Below are 18970 nucleotides of genomic sequence, written 5' to 3'. Positions count from 1 at the left end.
TGTCTAATGACATGCATTTGTTCATGGTCTAATTAACGTGTCGGATGCTAGAACTATCCTTGGTAGGAGCAATAGTAAAGATCATCCTTTGATTTTTCGGTCTGGCACAAGGTCCTGTCTTCGACCATGCTATGCAACCACCGTTCTTACGGTTGACACCCGATTTGGTTCAGGTGACCTAATGAATTCTAGGTGAATTCCTAGGATTTTACGTTCAATGGTAATGAACGCATTGAAAATGGGTTTTCAGAAAACAAATCGGTTTGTAATTTTTATCAAAATATTTTCTCGTTCAAGCTCGAGTTTAGATATCATCGAATTCCATGAGTTTGAATTCTCAATCTTTAAGGTCAATCTCAAGGATTGAGTAATATCAGGCTTAAAAGCTGATTTTTGATCTTTAAAGGAGATTATCCTTTCTGGGGATCTGATTCATTAGTCTTATCAAGCTAATTTGCACGGTGCCCCCCCATTGTTCGAGATAAATCCTTCTCATGGTTAGGATAAATCTGACCACTTGGCGACCCTGTTTGATGCTGAGGTCCGTGGATTTCCAGCTGATTTTAGAGATGACTTTTCTAGATTTTTCGTCAACCTACAGCTGGTCTGGACGACAACTTCATGACCTAAATCAAGAAGCGCGTGTCTTTTTCGGAAGACTTTACTTCCTTTTAATGATGGAATTGATTCATCGTGTAGATCCATCTATTCTTTTTTTTCATCGGGTAAAATAGTTAATTTAGTTCAAAACAAAAACACCTGCAATAACTTTGTACAAACATGTGATAGATAGTTTTTTTTAATTGAATAACTTGGTACATTCTCCCCACACTTAGTTTCTTTCTTTGCCTTTTTATTCTCCTTTATTCCATTTTAAATGAATTCAAGCGTTTTAGGTTGTTTCTCAATTTATGTCCTTTTAGAGGTAATGATAATTTCGGTATTAACACCTAATTTTCATCGTTCATAAATATGTGTAAACATGATTTTGACTTCATTTAGTTGAAAATTTTTCAAATTTTCACAAAATTTGGCAAATAAACCAAGTGTAAAATCCGAGAGAATTTATAACCCTTCTCCACACTTAAGATCATGCAATGCCCTCATTTGCATGAAATCAGACTCTAATTATAAATTCATGAGGGTGATTAGTGTAGAAAAGTGATTAAGAATACCTAGTTTGTACTTACAAAGCTCGTCGAATGATAGATGGCGCGCCTCACCGTTCATTCCTTCTTGTTTTATCACACATGTTTTCTTCAAAAATGGTTGCTTTTCTGAACTGTTTGCTAATTTTTGAAAATGCGTATTTTACCCTAAGTTATCATGCATGTTTATTAACGAGTTATGCACTAACCCGAACCCCTAATTTAACGTTAAGTGGGGTTAGACTTCCCCACACTTTAGCTGACGATATGTGAAGTCGGTGGAATAAGTTCCACGAATTAAAATAGTGAGCCAGTTATTTATATCTCGGGTGGTGTATAATATATCAATGGGTTTAAAGTTTAGACTCACCCGAACGTCACTACTTAATTCTTTTTTAAGTGTAGCTTTTAGTAAATGGATATGTCTCTTTTCTGTTTCTTGGTCAAATGGATCGATATACACCGACATACAGTCTATAGGGCGGACAATTCCTAATATTTTCTTCCTTTTATTCTCGGGATCAAAGTTTTCACCTCTATTACCCAATTGGGTGAAATCCGAGGTGTCATTATCTATTACAGCTCGTAGTTCATCTTGGGTAGATAACTCGTCTATTGAGAATATTGGGTTGGAAGGTTGTGGAATGGTGAATTTCGGTTTGGCCTCGGGGGTAAAATTTTCAACGTTATCGTTTTCCCAAGAGTACCAATTTGTCACCCTTACTTTATCTTTATTGGTTGATGGATTGATGCTTTCGTCAGTAGAGGCTAATGTGTCGATATATTGTGAAATTGGTAAGACTGAATAAAAAGTATCATCGGGATAGTTGGTGATTTCGGAGCTCTCGAATTCATCAAAATTCGATGATATGAGATTTTCTTGCACAATACTCCTCAGATCAACAGGTGTGTAGTCTGATAGAGTTTCAGCTTGCCGGTTTACAAACTCGCTCATTTGTTCATTTTGAGCATCGAGTTCTTCGAGTTTGATTTTCATATGATCTAAAGAATTTTCGGACACGTAATTTTCCTCGTCTTCTGGTTGTTGAGTTTCGATAAATTCTTGGGAATAATCCCAGTTTGAATTGCGTTCTTCGTAATCGCTCCATTCAGGTTCTGTGGGTACGTAATTTTCCATAGGAACATAATAGTAACATTCCCATGTTGAGTGATAATCTCCACAGATTTCACAACCAGTTATTGTTTCGTCGTTCGCGATCCAAGATTGACTGACCGAATTGTCATCAACACTCATTTGAGAGTATTGATTTAATTGATTTCGGAGTTCAAAAAGAGTTTCCAAGGCTTTGTTTTCAAATTTTTCCATTTTATTGCGATGGCCAAATTTTAGCTACAATGTGGTGCATTCACGAATTATCCTATTAGTTATAAAAAAAATAGAAAAACTTATCTAAGTTGTCCAATTAATAGACTTTTCTGATTTTTGCCCACGTTTCGAATAGCCAAAAGATGCAGCAGGTAGCCAGGACCCTTTAAATCGGAAGCCCACAACTAGCCACTAACAAATCCAACTATTACTACGAACTAGAAAAATGTCAACGTCCATTAATTTAACCACTTAAATAATTTTTCTTTCCGTTTGAGAATTAGATAAGAAGTAGAGAAAATTTCTAAGTCCTAGAAAACTAAAGCGTCGAGAAATAAGAAAGAAATAGATTGCGCGTGGAAAAGTGTCGAAAAATAAAAAGGTAGAAAAATAGGCGTCGAAAAATAAAAATAAGAAAATAAAACGTCGGAACTTAAAAGTCTAAAAACTAAATCTAAAAAGTTGTGCCTAAAGGTATTAAGGCTTAGAAGCAATTCTATAGGAAATCCGCAATTACTTAAAGGCACTAAAATCTATTTAAAACTAAAGCGAAAAACGGCGTCGCAAAATTCTAAAGCACCTAAATCTTAGTCTAAGGAATAAGCACTTAAGGGATTTTACGGCAATGCCTAAAAATTCTAGAAATAAAAATGAAACTACGGCAAAAACTAGACTTAAAACTAAGCACGAATGATAAAAATACAAAAATTACGCTAAAAATAAATAAAAGATACAAAATATAAAGGAAAATAAAAAGTTGATAAAATTATATATTTTTATAAAAATATTATTTTTATATTTATATTATAAAAGTATTAATTTTAAATAAAATAAAACTAATTATAAGTAATAATAACTAATTAAAAACTGAAATATAATAATAATAAATAGATTAGGGTTTATAATAATAATAATAATAAAATCCGTAATAAATGCGAAATTAGGGTAGAATGGTGGCCTGTCAGAAGACCTCATGCGACTCGCATGGGTTTATACAGAAGGGTCATGCGAGTCGCATGACCTGTTGGTCCAGTTCAAATGGGAGTAAAAAAAAATGACAGGTTCACGTTTTATTTATTATTTATTTTTATTTTCTGTTTTTCTAATTTTTAATTTTTCTGTTTTAAAAATATTTATATAAAATATATAAATTAAATAAAAACTTTATATTTTTATAAAACTAAAATAAAAATAGAGATAGTTTATAGTAAAAATCTTAAAAATAAATTTATATATAAAAATTTTTAAGTTTTTAAGTTTTTTTTTTATTTTTTTTTTAAAGATTTTATATTGTTTTTCTAAAAACAAAATATAAAAATTTCGCCGATTCCCCGGCAGCGGCGCCAAAAACTTGATGATTGTAGCGTGGTGTACGAAATAGTTATATATTTTTAATGCGGAATGCTACAAATTATGACAAGTTTTAATTATTTATTTATCGAGTGGGATATACCAAAACCTTGCTACAACACTATAGGCAGTGTACCTAGTCGCGGAGTAGTATAGTTTTTAGTAAGTCCGGTTCGTTCCACAGGGAGACGGGCTTATGAAACACTTATTTTTATATAAATATTTTTGTACAACAATATAAAAATATATATATAATAATATATAAAAGTGGGGTTTTACCGTTTAATTACCGGTTTGTCGATTTTATATTTTAAGTCACAATTAAAATCTAATACAAAATTTAAATGACGATAATTAAAGTGCGTAAAATAAATAAAATAAAATAATTATTATGCTTATTTAAACTTCCATAATCATGATATTGGCGTATCGATTTTAATTTAGTTCAATGGGTTAATTGTCCTTTGGCCTGGAATTATTTGAAAGCTATCCGGCTTTTGACCAAAATAGTTCATCGGTTATAATTATAAAATGCTCGGCAAATTACTCTCATACCCGAAGTCAAATAATTCCAACTAATTGGGGATTCAAACTGTAACAAGGTCTTAATTCTTTGTTTAATGAATACACCAGGTTAACGACTGCGTGTATTCCAAGGTTTTACTACTTTGTTAACAATTACACCAATTACCCTTGAATGTAATTTCACCCCTGTTTTAATTATTCTAGTGGCTATTAGTCCATTCCCGTGTCCGGCTTAAATGAACGATTATTCGTACATATAAATACCCCGCCCATCGTGTCCGATCGAGTGTATATGGTAATTTATAGGGAAGCCCAATTGTAAATCTTTATATTAACATTAACAAACTATCATTTAGTTAAACAAATATAAAGCCCATTAATAGCTCATAGTCTAATTTCCACAAGTGTCGTTCTTTTGTCCAAACCCCAATTATGGTACAAAGCCCAATTACCCAATTTTAGTAATTAGCCCAACATCATGATTACTTCGTTTTAAATAGGCATAATAATAACTTAGCTACTAGACATTAAAATAAAAAGGAAGTACATAACTTACAGTGGGATTAATCAAAGGAGTGTTACACGGACAGAATTTTAACTTAGAATTCCATAAAACTGATTTTTACATTACCCAATCTAATCTAATATACATCTAATCTATTATTTATTATATATATATATATTACATCTTGAACAGAGGGAGTAGATATATTTTTATGTGTGTGTTTTTTTTTTTCTCTTTACTCGGCAGAAAATGTTGCAATTTATAGAACCTGGCCTGAAATCTGGAGTCATGCGACTCGCATGGAAATGGCCTTCTGGCCATGCGACTCGCATGAGGACCAGGGACAGCTCACATTGTTTTGGCTCCTAGCTTGTCGACATAATAAAAAATAAATATAAATATATAAATAATTAATATAATTATTTATATATTATATTTTATTCTTGTGCATAGTAGACTAGATATTTTTGGTCCGTTGCGTCGGGCGTTTCTTCTTGACTCGGGTCCTGGTTCCGGATTTTCAGACGTCCTTGCGTACTATTTTATATCGTGTACTTTGCGTTCCGCAACTTGTACTCTTGTCATTTTTAGACGTTCTTCATCAATAATTTGAACATTTTTAATTGTATCTTGTACATTTGAGCATTTTGGACCTTTCCGTCTTCAATTCTTTGTTTTCGCCTTTTGTCTTCGCACTTATTAAATATAAACGAATATTACTTGAATATGGAACAATTACAACTAAAATCCTGTCTTTCTTGGGGGATAATGCTATGAAATATATGTTCCTTTTTAGCCTTATCAGTTATCAAGGTATCAAAGTTGACCCCGCCAAGATTGAAGCTATCAGTAAGTGGGAGACACCCACTACTCCGACTCACATCCGCCAATTTCTAGGTCTTGCTGGTTATTACCAGAGATTTATTGAAGGTTTTTCGTTGATTGCGCGTCCTTTGACCGCACTGACTCACAAAGGAAAGAAGTTCGTTTGGGAAAAAGAACATGAATCAGCATTTTAAACCCTGAAGCAGAAGTTAACCACTGCACCTATCTTTTCACTTCCTGAAGGCAGTGACGACTTCGTTGTGTACTGCGATGCTTCGAAAAATGGTTTTGGTTGCGTATTGATGCAAAGAACGAAGGTCATTGCTTATGCTTCTCTTCAACTGAAGATACACGAGCAAAACTACACTACCTATGATCTCGAACTTGGAGCCGTTGTCTTCACTTTGAAGTTGTGGAGACACTATCTTTATGGGACAAAGAGTACCATATTCACCGATCACAAAAGCCTCCAGCACATCTTTGATCAGAAGCAACTGAATATGAGATAATGTCGATGGATCGAGACACTGAACGACTATGATTGTGAACTCCGTTACCATCCTGGCAAAGCCAATGTTGTAGCCGACGCTCTGAGTCGAAAGGAGAGAACGGTACCTCTTCGTGTTCGGGCTCTAAACATCACCATTCATTCGAACCTCAACAGCCAGATCCGAGTAGCCCAAGAAGAGGCTCTCAAAGAGGAGAACATATCCCGTGAATACTTGAACATTCTCGTCTCTAAATTCAAGGTTAAGGAGTCTGGACTCCAATGTTATGCCGGAAGAATTTGGGTACCTAGTTATGGAGATCTACGGAGCCTTATACTAGATGAAGCCCATAAGTCAAGATATTCGATTCATCCAGGAGCCGGTAAAATGTACCACGATCTCAAGGAACAGTATTGGTGGCCTAATCTTAAGAAGGATGTTGCAACTTATGTTGGGAGGTGTTTGACTTGTTCGAAGGTTAAGGTTGAACATCAGAGGCCATCTGGATTACTTCAATAACCGGAAATCCCGCATTGGAAATAGGAAGCCATTACGATGGACTTCATCACGAAGCTACCAAAGACGGTGGGCGGATATGATACAATCTGGCTTATCGTTGACCGTCTTACCAAATCCGCTCATTTCCTAGCTATGAAGGAAACTGATACGATGGAGAGGATTGCTCAACTGTACATAAAGGAGGTTGTATCTCGTCATGGTGTGCCTCTATCAATTATCTCAGATCGCGATCCCCATTTTGCTTCCAGATTCTGGCGTTCTTTGCAAGAAGCCTTGGGAACTCGTCTCGACATGAGCACCGCATATCACCCACAGACCGACGGTCAGAGCGAACGAATGATTCAGACTTTAGAGGACATGTTGCATGCCTGTGTTATTGACTTCAGAAAGTCTTGGGAAAGGCATTTGCCGTTAGCCGAATTCTCTTACAACAACAGTTATCACTCGAGTATTAATGCCGCACCTTTTGAAGCGTTGTATGGCCGCAAGTGTCGTTCTCCTATTTGTTGGGCCGAGTTAGGTGAAGTGCAAATCACCGGACCCGAGATAGTCTATGAAACGACGGAGAAGATTGCCCAAATTCAAGCGAGACTTAAGACGGCCCGTGATCGCCAAAAGAGTTATGCTGATCTTAAATGTAAGGACTTCGAATTCAGCGTGGGTGACCGTGTGATGTTGAAAGTCGCAACTTGGAAAGGTGTAATCCGCTTTGGAAAGTGTAGAAAGTTAAACCCGCGATACATTGGTCCTTTCAAAATTTTGGAACGTGTTGGACCCGTAGCTTACCGTATGGATCTTCCAACTTAATTGAGCGCAGTTCATCCTACCTTCCACGTATCAAATTTGAAGAAGTGTCTTGCTCCACCGGAACTTATCATACCCCTGGAGGAACTTACGATTGATGAGAAACTCCACTTCGTGGAAGAACCTGTTGAAATTATGGACCGTGAGGTCAAAACTTTGAAACGCAACAAGATTCCGATCGTCCGAGTTCGATGGAATGCCAAACGAGTACCTGAGTTTACTTGGGAACGAGAGGATCAAATGATGCAGAAGTATCCTCACCTCTTCCCGACTTCAACACCTGCCTCAGCTTAAATTTCGGGACGAAATTTCCATTAACAGGTGGGTAATGTAACGACCCGGCTTTTTCGATTTGCTTTTGTGCCTTGTGTTTTTGCGAAACTGCGTATTTATGTGTACTGTGCTACTTTATACTCTGGAACCTTTATATACATGGTTTGCTTTCATTTATGTGTTAAAACGTGCCTTAGAGTACGTAGGATACTTAACTTGATCACCGGATGCTTTATGACCGTTAGTGTCACTTAACGTTTCGAATAAACCGCGAACTGCGCGCACGTTTAACTTTTGTCGTAATCGAAATATTATGACTATGAAATATTAATTATTATTTCATAATAATAATTACTTGGGTTTATGGATGCTTAATTATGCGTAGTAATTTAATTATGCTTACTAGTTGGTCTTGTTGGACTTTCTACCTTGTTGGACTTAAGCCCACCCTACTCTAGCTAGTAGCCCACTTAATTAGCCCACTTATTAATTACTAGTGACCCATTAATAAGTAAGATAAATGCCCATTTATTAGAGGGAACACGCTAGCATTTATGTCAAGTATTATCCTTAATGTTGCATGGGATCCCAACATAAGCACCAACTTTAGACAACCATTAACCAAAAAGCAACTTTTTGTCCCCCCTTGTCTCCCCCAAAACTCACGGCCATGAGGCCTCCCTCCCACCCTCATTTGCCTATAAATACTAGCCTTATTCATCTCATTTTACACTTGCTTTCATTTGTTATTCACACACACTCACTCTCTAATTCTCTCTAGTTCTTTCTCTCTCTAAAAGTGTAAGTATTTTGAACTTTTCTTCTTCTTCTCCTTCTCATCATCACGAAATCATAATCATCATCATCATGGGTCTAGCTTTTTAGCTTTTGATATTGATTACATCTTGTAGATTCAAACATGGATTTGAATCTTTCAAGAACATGGAAGATTCAAGCTTTCTAGCTTTGAATCTTCACCCACTTTGTAGATCTATATTTCTTTAACTTTATTCTTGTTATTTTGTTATAAAGATTCAAACTTGTGTTTGTAATCTTCATGTAACTTAAAGATCCAAGCTTTATGCTTCAAGATCTTCAAGAACAATCAAGATGCAAGCCTTCTAGCTTGGATCTTCATATCTTTTGTTAGATCTAAGTTTTCTAACTTATGATCTCATTATTTTGTTATAAAGATCAAAACTTGTGTTTATGGTCTTCATATAACTTAAAGATCCAAGCTTTATGCTTCAAGATCTTCAAGAACACTAAAGGTTCAAGCTTTCTAGCTTTGTAACCTTGCAACTTGTGAGAAAAGTACCAAGCTCTCTAGCTTAGGGTTCCATCACTTCATTTGACTTAGATTATGTTCATACTTGTTTGATTGATATAAAGTTTGTAACTTTGTTTGTAAATAGGACTTGTATTTGTGTTAAGACTAAGGATATGATGTAACATTGGTTCATCATCCATCTAAGACTCTTAAATGAGTTGTGTTCTTACATGGTCTTAACATATTGTGTATTGATGGTAGAATCTTGGTCAAGGTGATGCTAATCTATCAACGAGTTGTACACTTGAAGCTACAAGCATCAAGGATGAGAACCGTGATGAGCATCAAGTACCAAGAACCCCACCGGAGGACTTGTTTACTTTTTTTGGGGATCTGATCAGTAACCTGGGCTACTGTAAAGTTGATTTTCAGTTAGTTCGGTTCGATTAGATGATTTTCCGTTTAGGCCTCGTCTTAATCCGAGTTACGGTTTAGGATTTATGGCCCTCCGAAAGTCACTAAGCCCTATTAACGTTGTGCTGAAATTTCTGACCTACTCGCACTTAAACTGTCGCAACGGTCAAACGAAGACGAGTTTGGTTCTAGAAATTGGTCAGAAACTAGGGGACTCATATACGGAGCCATATCCAGTGATTAAGCGTCTTTTCGATTTACGTAGAGGTCGTATCAGCTGACCAAACTCAGCCTATTGTTTCGATCTCTATTCTTGTCAAACTTACTTAGCTTTTATGATGATGAACGATGATGATGATGACACTTAAACTTTTTTTATGCACTAATAGAACTTATAAAGACAACCTACTGAACTAGTAAACTTTGATTTAGGTTGATGACCTTTCGGACCGACTTACTACTCGCATACTTTCATTACCGACTTTACCGCTTTTATCACTGTGAGTTATAGCATCCCTTTTTACTTATATTATTTTTGGGACTGAGAATACATGCGCTTTTTATGTTTTACTTACTTGACACGAGTACTTAAACTTTACATATGTGTGGGTTATACAACGGCATAAAGATTCCCCTTAGCACGGTAACGTTTAACTATTGGTTTTTGAACCGGTAGACGCGAATATTAGATATGGATCCATAGGGTTTGACATCCCCACTCGGGCTAGTCGCGCTAGCATTTAACGGGTGTTTAATACTTCAAGGACATACGCACTCGCCAAGTGTACTTTTAGGGGGTGATATTTATAATTACGTTAAGTCTAGTTACCATGTGCCCACGGTTATACATATGCTTTTCATACTGTTTTGAAACATTGAAATCTCGTGGTCAATCTTGTATTACTGTTACAATTTAAACTATAGCTCACCAACATTATTGTTGACATTTTTAAGCATGTTTTCTCAGGTGCTTAGAGGTTTGTTGCTTCCGCTGTTAGACTTACTGTCATGCTGTTTAGACTTGCTGTTAAGGACCTGCTGTGTTAGATAACCGCTGCATAACTTAGAGATATCTCAATCATGAAACTTTTAATTTACATTCGCAACTTATGTTATTTGAATAATGGCTTTGTAATGACCTCTGTGTCACGTTATCTTTTGTAAAACACTATGTTTTTATGAATGCAAACTGGTTTTCAAACAGCATGTAGTATTCAACCATGTAAAGATCCTGTTGTTGAGGAATCATACACGACGGTTTTGTACGGGGCGTCACATGAGTAATCAATTTGGAGAATATGGTGCAAAACTTACCAGCTTCAGCAACATCACCGACACCAGTACCACCAACATCAACACCAGTACCATCAACAACCCAAGTCTCAACATCACACTCCTTAACATCACAATCTATACCTCAAGCATAATCTTCGTTCTACATATTCATTCTACATCGATTATCTTCGTTCTACGTATCGTTCTACATCATTATCTTCGTCCTTTCTGGCGATTATGTGATCTCTGATGTTTTAGGGATTATGTATTCTAGTTCTAACAGTAAATCAAATGAGCTTAATATCATTTTGACTCATTAAATCCATGATTACATCTGAAGAAAATATATATGTATATATATTTTTATAAAGATTGTAATTAAAAATTCTGTTGTACAAACTGTTAATGATGAAAATATTTTAACGGGTAGGTAATACCCTAGGAATATTTAGATTTCACATTAGTAAGTTACACAGTACATTCTTCAAATTCGATTCAACAGTCATTTACTATCCTACTTACAACTATATATATATATACGTATCCGTTTATCCACGAATAACCATTTTCATTCCAATTCAATTTCACATTCGGATTTTGACCGATCAAAATTCAAGTCAAGATTTAACAGAAGACATAACTTTTAGATTCCTACATCTTTCAAAGTCATACTTTGAATTCAAAACTGTGCTAGATACATTGGCGTATTATTACCGAAAATAACTTACAATACCTTTCCAAAATTAGCCAATTTTGTCATAGCTCCAGCAAATCAACTTCGACTTTCATTCGGATTAGCCTTATTATAACTTTGATATATAAGTTTGCCACTTGATTTCATCCTAAACAATCATTCATATCTTGACGATTATCATCAGCGTTTAATCATCTAAAAACACAATTCTCTTGAAACCACCTTAGATTGATAACCGATGATTCAGATATGATAACATTAAATGCAGAGGAAACAATAAAATTGTAGATGGTCTAAATGGCCAAGAGTTTGATGATTAAGAATGGAGTGTTAGGAACGCTCGATAGAAAATTTGGTACTAAAAAATGGATTGAGCTAACCTTGAAGGAGACCAAGGTTAAATACAAGGACCATACCATATATACAAAGAATCCAGATAATTTCGGTTCCGATGAAACCTTCAACGAATACCTTGCCCCGAAGTCATGTTAGAATCTTGCGGAAAATCTTTCTTCATCAACCTACGAACTTAGAAATTCCAAAATATCATCATAAATATCTTCGATATTTCTGAGGATATTTTCATAAGTATTCTCGTTCGAAATTATATATCTCTTCGTACTATCTATATTGCATCATAAAGGAAACTATTTTAGTTTCTAAATTTCTTTAGAATTCGAAATGAATTATGAATGGTTTCTGGAGAAGTGTAGGGAATTGAAGCATGAGTTAGTATAATATAATGGCGCTTGGCCAACGTGATTATATTACAGTAAGTCATGATGAGTTTCTAATGGAACGTGATGATAGTTTACAGATCCTACCCTCATTATGTGTCATGTTACATAACTCTTTCATTCTACCTAATCTCTAAGCATATCACGGAAATATTTTCCTTGATATTTATGTTCTTCCGTAATTCCGACAGTTTGCTAATAAATCGTGCGATTACATTTTATTTCTGATGAAAAGATTTCGTTAAAGTCCTTGAATTCCAAAAATCAACCGTGACTACGTCAAAAGCTAAGACGAATCTTATTTTCCTCATTTTACTATTTTGTGACAGCTTCACTCGTACGCTTCACATAATTGAATTGTTTTATCTATATTAGTTAATGGTGATAAAACTCTATAAATTAACTCATATTCGTCATGAAAACATATCTATTGTTAGCCATGACGACCACACTCAAATTTCGGGACGAAATTTCTTTAACGGGTAGGTACTGTGACTACCCGGAAAATTTTGACTAATTTTAAACCAAACTCTCGATACGATTTATTATTGTTGACACGATAAGAAAAGTCTGTAATGTTGAGTCTCAAAAATTTTGAACTGTTTCATACATTCATGTAACTTCGACTGTTCTCGGCGATTCACGAACAATTATTTGTAAATAGATACATATATATTTTAAAAAAAATAAATATATATATTAATTCGAAATATAATTTGAAATATTATATTTAATAAAATGAAATATGATATTATAATAATTACTATTTAATAGCATACCTATATATAAATAAAAGTGTATTAAAAATAAATATTAAATGATTATAATACTCGTTTGATGTTTCGGTCGATATTAAACAAGTTAAAAAACAAACTTATGTAATTTTAAAATAAACGTTTGCATACGTGTCTATGGTATCCCAAGATTACATAATATATTAGAATACATGTATAATACAATATAAGTTAGTTAGGATATGATTTGTATAGAATTGTTAATATTTCCCGTAGCTACAAAAATCAAAAAAATATCCAATCTTGTTTTACCCATAACTTCTTCATTTTAAATCCGTTTTGAGTGAATCAAATTGCTATGGATTCATATTGAACTCTATTTTATGAATCTAAACAGAAAAAATATAGGTTTATAGTCGTAAATATAAGTTACAAGTCATTTTTGTAAGAGGTAGTCATTTCAGTCGAAAGAACGACGTCTTGATGACCATTTTGAAAAACATACTTCCACTTTGAGTTTAAACATGATTTTTGGATATAGTTTCATGTTCATAAGAAAAATCATTTTCCCAGAAGAACAACTTTTAAATCAAAGTTTATCATAGTTTTTAATTATCAAACCCAAAACAGCCCGCGGTGTTACTACGACGGCGTATGTCCGGTTTTACGGTGTTTTTCGTGTTTTCAGGTTTTAAATCATTAAGTTAGCATATCATATAGATATAGAACATGTGTTTAGTTGATTTTAAAAGTCAAGTTAGAAGGATTAACTTTTGTTTGCGAACAAGTTTAGAATTAACTAAACTTTGTTCTAGTGATTTCAAGTTTAAACCTTCGAATAAGATAGCTTTATATGTATGAATCGAATGATGTTATAAACATCATTACTACCTCAAGTTTTGTGGATAAACCTACTAGAAAATAGACAAATGGATCTATCTTCAAAGGATCTTGGATGGCTTGAAAGTTCTTGAAGTAGAATCATGACACGAAAACAAGTTCAAGTAAGATTTCCACTCGAAATAAGATTGTTATAGTTATAGAAATTGAATCAAAGTTTGAATATGAGTATTACCTTGTATTAGAAAGATATCTTACTGTAAATAAGAAAGATTTCTTGAGGTTGGCTGATCACTCTACAAGATTGGAAGTAAGCTAGCAAACTTGGAAGTATTCTTGATTTTATGAAACTAGAACTTGTAGAATTTATGAAGAACACTTAGAACTTGAAGATAGAACTTGAGAGAGATCAACTAGATGAAGAAAATTGAAGAATGAAAGTGTTTGTAGGTTTTTTTGGTCGTTGGTATATGGATTAGATATAAAGGATGTGTAATTTTGTTTACATGTAAATAAGTCATGAATGATTACTCATATTTTTGTAATTTTATGAGATATTTCATGCTAGTTGCCAAATGATGGTTCCCACATGTGTTAGGTGACTTACATGGGCTGCTAAGAGCTGGTCATTAGAGTGTATATATCAATAGTACATACATCTAAAAGCTGTATATTGTACGAGTACGAATACGGGTGCATACGAGTAGAAATGTTGATGAAACTGAACAAGGATGTAATTGTAAGCATTTTTGTTAAGTAGAAGTATTTTGATAAGTGTCTTGAAGTCTTTCAAAAGTGTATGAATACATATTAAAACACTACATGTATATACATTTTAACTGAGTCGTTAAGTCATCGTTAGTCGTTACATGTAAATGTTGATTTGAAACCTTTAAGTTAACGATCTTGTTAAATGTTGTTAACCCAATGTTTATTATATCTAATGAGATGTTAAATTATTATATTATCATGATATTATGATATATTAATATATCTTAATATGATATATATACATTTAAATGTCGATACAACGATAATCGTTACATATATGTCTCGTTTCGAAATCATTAAGTTAGTAGTCTTGTTTTTACATATGTAGTTCATTGTTAATACACTTAATGACATGTTTACTTATCATTTATCATGATTAAAAATAGTGTATCAATATCTTAATATGATTCATATGTATTTAGTAAGAAGTTGTTATAACGATAATCGTTATATATATCGTTTCGAGTTTCTTAATTCAATAAACTCAATTTTATGTATATAACTCATTGTTAAAATACCTAATGAGATACTTACTTATCATAATATCATGTTAACTATATATATAATCATATATATGTCATCATATAGTTTTTACAAGTTTTAACGTTCGTGAATCACCGGTCAACTTGGGTGGTCAAATGTCTATATGAAACCTATTTCAATTAATCACGTCTTAACAAGTTTGATTGCTTAACATGTTGGAAACACTTAATCATGTAAATAACAATTTAATTTGATATATATATAAACATGGAAAAGTTCGGGTCACTACAGTACCTACCCGTTAAATAAATTTCGTTCCGAAATTTTAAGCAGTTGGAGGTGTTGACGTATCTTTTGGAAATAAATGCGGGTATTTCTTCTTCATCTAATCTTCTCATTCCCAGGTGAACTCGGGTCCTCTACGAGCATTCCATCGAACCTTAACAATTGGTATCTTGTTTTGCTTAAGTCTTTTAACCTCACGATCTATTATTTCGACGGATTCTTCGATGAATTGAAGTTTTTCGTTGATTTGGATTTCATCTAACGGAATAGTGAGATCTTCTTTAGCAAAACATTTCTTTAAATTCGAGACGTGGAAAGTGTTATGTACAGCCGCGAGTTGTTGAGGTAACTCAAGTCGGTAAGCTACTGGTCCGACACGATCAATAATCTTGAATGGTCCAATATACCTTGGATTTAATTTACCTCGTTTACCAAATCGAACAACGCCTTTCTAAGGTGCAACTTTAAGCATGACCATCTCTCCAATTTCAAATTCTATATCTTTTCTTTTAATGTCAGCGTAGCTCTTTTGTCGACTTTGGGCGGTTTTCAACCGTTGTTGAATTTGGATGATCTTCTCTGTAGTTTCTTGTATTATCTCCGGACCCGTAATCTGTCTATCCCCCACTTCACTCCAACAAATCGGAGACCTGCACTTTCTACCATAAAGTGCCTCAAACGGTGCCATCTCAATACTAGAATGATAACTGTTGTTGTAGGAAAATTCTTCTAACGGTAGGTGTCGATCCTAAATGTTTTCGAAATCAATAACAAATGCTCGTAGCATGTCTTCAAGCGTTTGTATCGTCCTTTCGCTCTGCCCATCAGTTTGTGGATGATAGGCAGTACTCATGTCTAGACGAGTCCCCAATGCTTGTTGCAACGTCTGTCAGAACCTTGAAACAAATCTACCATCCCTATCAGATATAATAGAGACGGGTATTCCATGTCTGGAGACAACCTCCTTCAAATACAAATGCGCCAACTTCTCCATTTTGTCATCTTCTCTCATTGGTAGGAAGTGTGCTGATTTGGTGAGACGATTAACTATTACCCAAATGGTATCAAAACCACTTACAGTCCTTGGCAATTTAGTGATGAAATCCATGGTAATGTTTTCCCATTTCCATTCTGGGATTTCGGGTTGTTGAAGTAGACCTGATGGTTTTTGATGCGCCTCTTTCACCTTAGAACACGTCAAACATTCTCCTACGTATTTAGCAACATCGGCTTTCATACCCGACCACCAAAAATGTTTCTTGAGATCCTTGTACATCTTCCTCGTTCCAGGATGTATTGAATATCTGGTTTTATGAGCTTCTCTAAGTACCATTTCTCTCATATCTCCAAATTTTGGTACCCAAATCCTTTCAGCCCTATACCGGGTTCCATCTTCCCGAATATTAAGATGCTTCTCCGATCCTTTGGGTATTTCATCCTTTAAATTTCCCTCTTTTAAAACTCCTTGTTGCGCCTCCTTTATTTGAGTAGTAAGGTTATTGTGAATCATTATATTCATAGATTTTACTCGAATGGGTTCTCTGTCCTTCCTGCTCAAGGCTTCAGCTACCACATTTGCCTTCCCCGGGTGGTAACAAATCTCAAAGTCGTAATCATTCAACAATTCAATCCACCTACGCTGCCTCATATTCAGTTGTTTCTGATTAAATATGTGTTGAAGACTTTTGTGGTCGGTATATATAATACTTTTGACCCCATATAAGTAGTGCCTCCAAGTCTTTAATGCAAAAACAACCGCGCCTAATTCCAAATCATGCGTCATATAATTTTGTTCGTGAATCTTCAATTGTCTAGACGCATAAGCAATTACTTTCGTTCGTTGCATTAATACACAACCGAGACCTTGCTTTGAGGCGTCACAATATATCACAAAATCATCATTCCCTTCAGGTAATGACAATATAGGTGTCGTAGTTAACTTTTTCTTCAATAACTGAAATGCTTTCTCTTGTTCATCCTTCCATTCAAATTTCTTCCCTTTATGCGTTAATGCAGTCAAGGGTTTTACTATTCTGGAAAAGTCTTGGATGAACCTTCTGTAGTAACCAGCTAGTCCTAAAAACTGGCGTATGTGTTTCGGAGTTTTCGGGGTTTCCCACTTTTCAACGGTTTCAATCTTTGCTGGATCCACCTGAATACCTTCTTTGTTCACTATGTGACCGAGGAATTGAACTTCTTCCAACCAAAATGCACACTTTGAAAACTTAGCGTACAGTTTTTCTTTCCTTAACAACTCTAGCACTTTTCTCAAGTGTTCTTCATGCTCTTGATCATTCTTCGAGTAAATAAGTATGTCATCGATGAAAACAATGACAAACTTGTCAAGATATGGCCCACACACTCGGTTCATGAGGTCCATGAACACAGCTGGTGCGTTAGTCAAACCAAATGGCATAACCATAAACTCGTAATGACCGTAACGCGTCCTAAAAGCAGTCTTTGGAATATTAACCTCCTTCACCCGCATTTGATGATATCCAGAACGTAAATCGATCTTCGAATAAACAGACGAGCCTTGTAGTTAATCAAATAAGTCGTCGATTCTCGGTAGTGGGTAGCGGTTCTTGATGGTAAGTTTGTTCAACTCTCGGTAGTCGATACACAACCTGAATGTACCATCTTTCTTCTTGACAAACAAAACAGGAGCTCCCCACGGTGATGTGCTTGGTCGAATAAAACCACGCTCTAAAAGTTCTTGTAATTGGCTCTGAAGTTCCTTCATTTCGCTAGGTGCGAGTCTGTATGTAGCGCGAGCAATTGGTGCAGCTCCCGGTACAAGGTCTATTTGAAATTCAACGGATCGGTGTGGAGGTAGTCCCGGTAATTCTTTCGGAAATACATTGGGAAATTCTTTTGCGACGGGAATATCATTGATGTTCTTTTCTTCGGAATTGACTTTCTCGACGTGTGCTAGCACAGCATAGCAACCTTTTCTTATTAGTTTTTGTGCCTTCAGGTTACTAATAAGATTTAACTTTGCGTTGCTCTTTTCTCCGTACACCATTAAGGGTTTTCCTTTTTCTCATATAATGCGAATTGCATTTTTGTAACAAACGATCTCTGCTTTCACTTCTTTCAACCATTCTATACCGATTATCACATCAAAACTCCCTAACTCTACTGGTATCAAGTCAATCTTAAATGTTTCGCTAACCAGTTTAATTTCTCGATTCCGACATATATTATCTGCTGAAATTAATTTACCATTTGCTAATTCGAGTAAAAATTTACTATCCAAAGGCGTCAATGGGCAACTTAATTTAGCACAAAATTCTCTACTCATATAGCTTCTATCCGCACCCGAATCAAATAAAACATAAGCAGATTTATCGTCAATAAGAAACGTACCCGTAACAAGCTCCGGGTCTTCCTGTGCTTCTGCCGCATTAATATTGAAAACTCTTCCACGGCCCTGCCCATTAGTATTCCCCTAATTCGGGCAATTTCTATTAATGTGGCTCGGTTTTCAACATTTATAACAAACAGCGTTGGTATTACTTGCTCCGACACTATTCGTTTCGACATTACTTATTCCGGCATTATTTGCTCCCTTAGTTCTGTTAAACTTTGGTCCGTAGACCTCACACTTTGTTGCGCTATGACCATTTCTTTTACACCTGTTGCAAAATGTCGTGCAAAACCCCTGGTGATTTTCTTCACACCTATGACATGGCTGTTTTTG

Source organism: Rutidosis leptorrhynchoides, chromosome 3, assembly GCF_046630445.1.
Source record: "Rutidosis leptorrhynchoides isolate AG116_Rl617_1_P2 chromosome 3, CSIRO_AGI_Rlap_v1, whole genome shotgun sequence".
Taxonomy (NCBI): Eukaryota; Viridiplantae; Streptophyta; class Magnoliopsida; order Asterales; family Asteraceae; genus Rutidosis; species Rutidosis leptorrhynchoides.
This window is presented reverse-complemented; position numbering follows the sequence as displayed.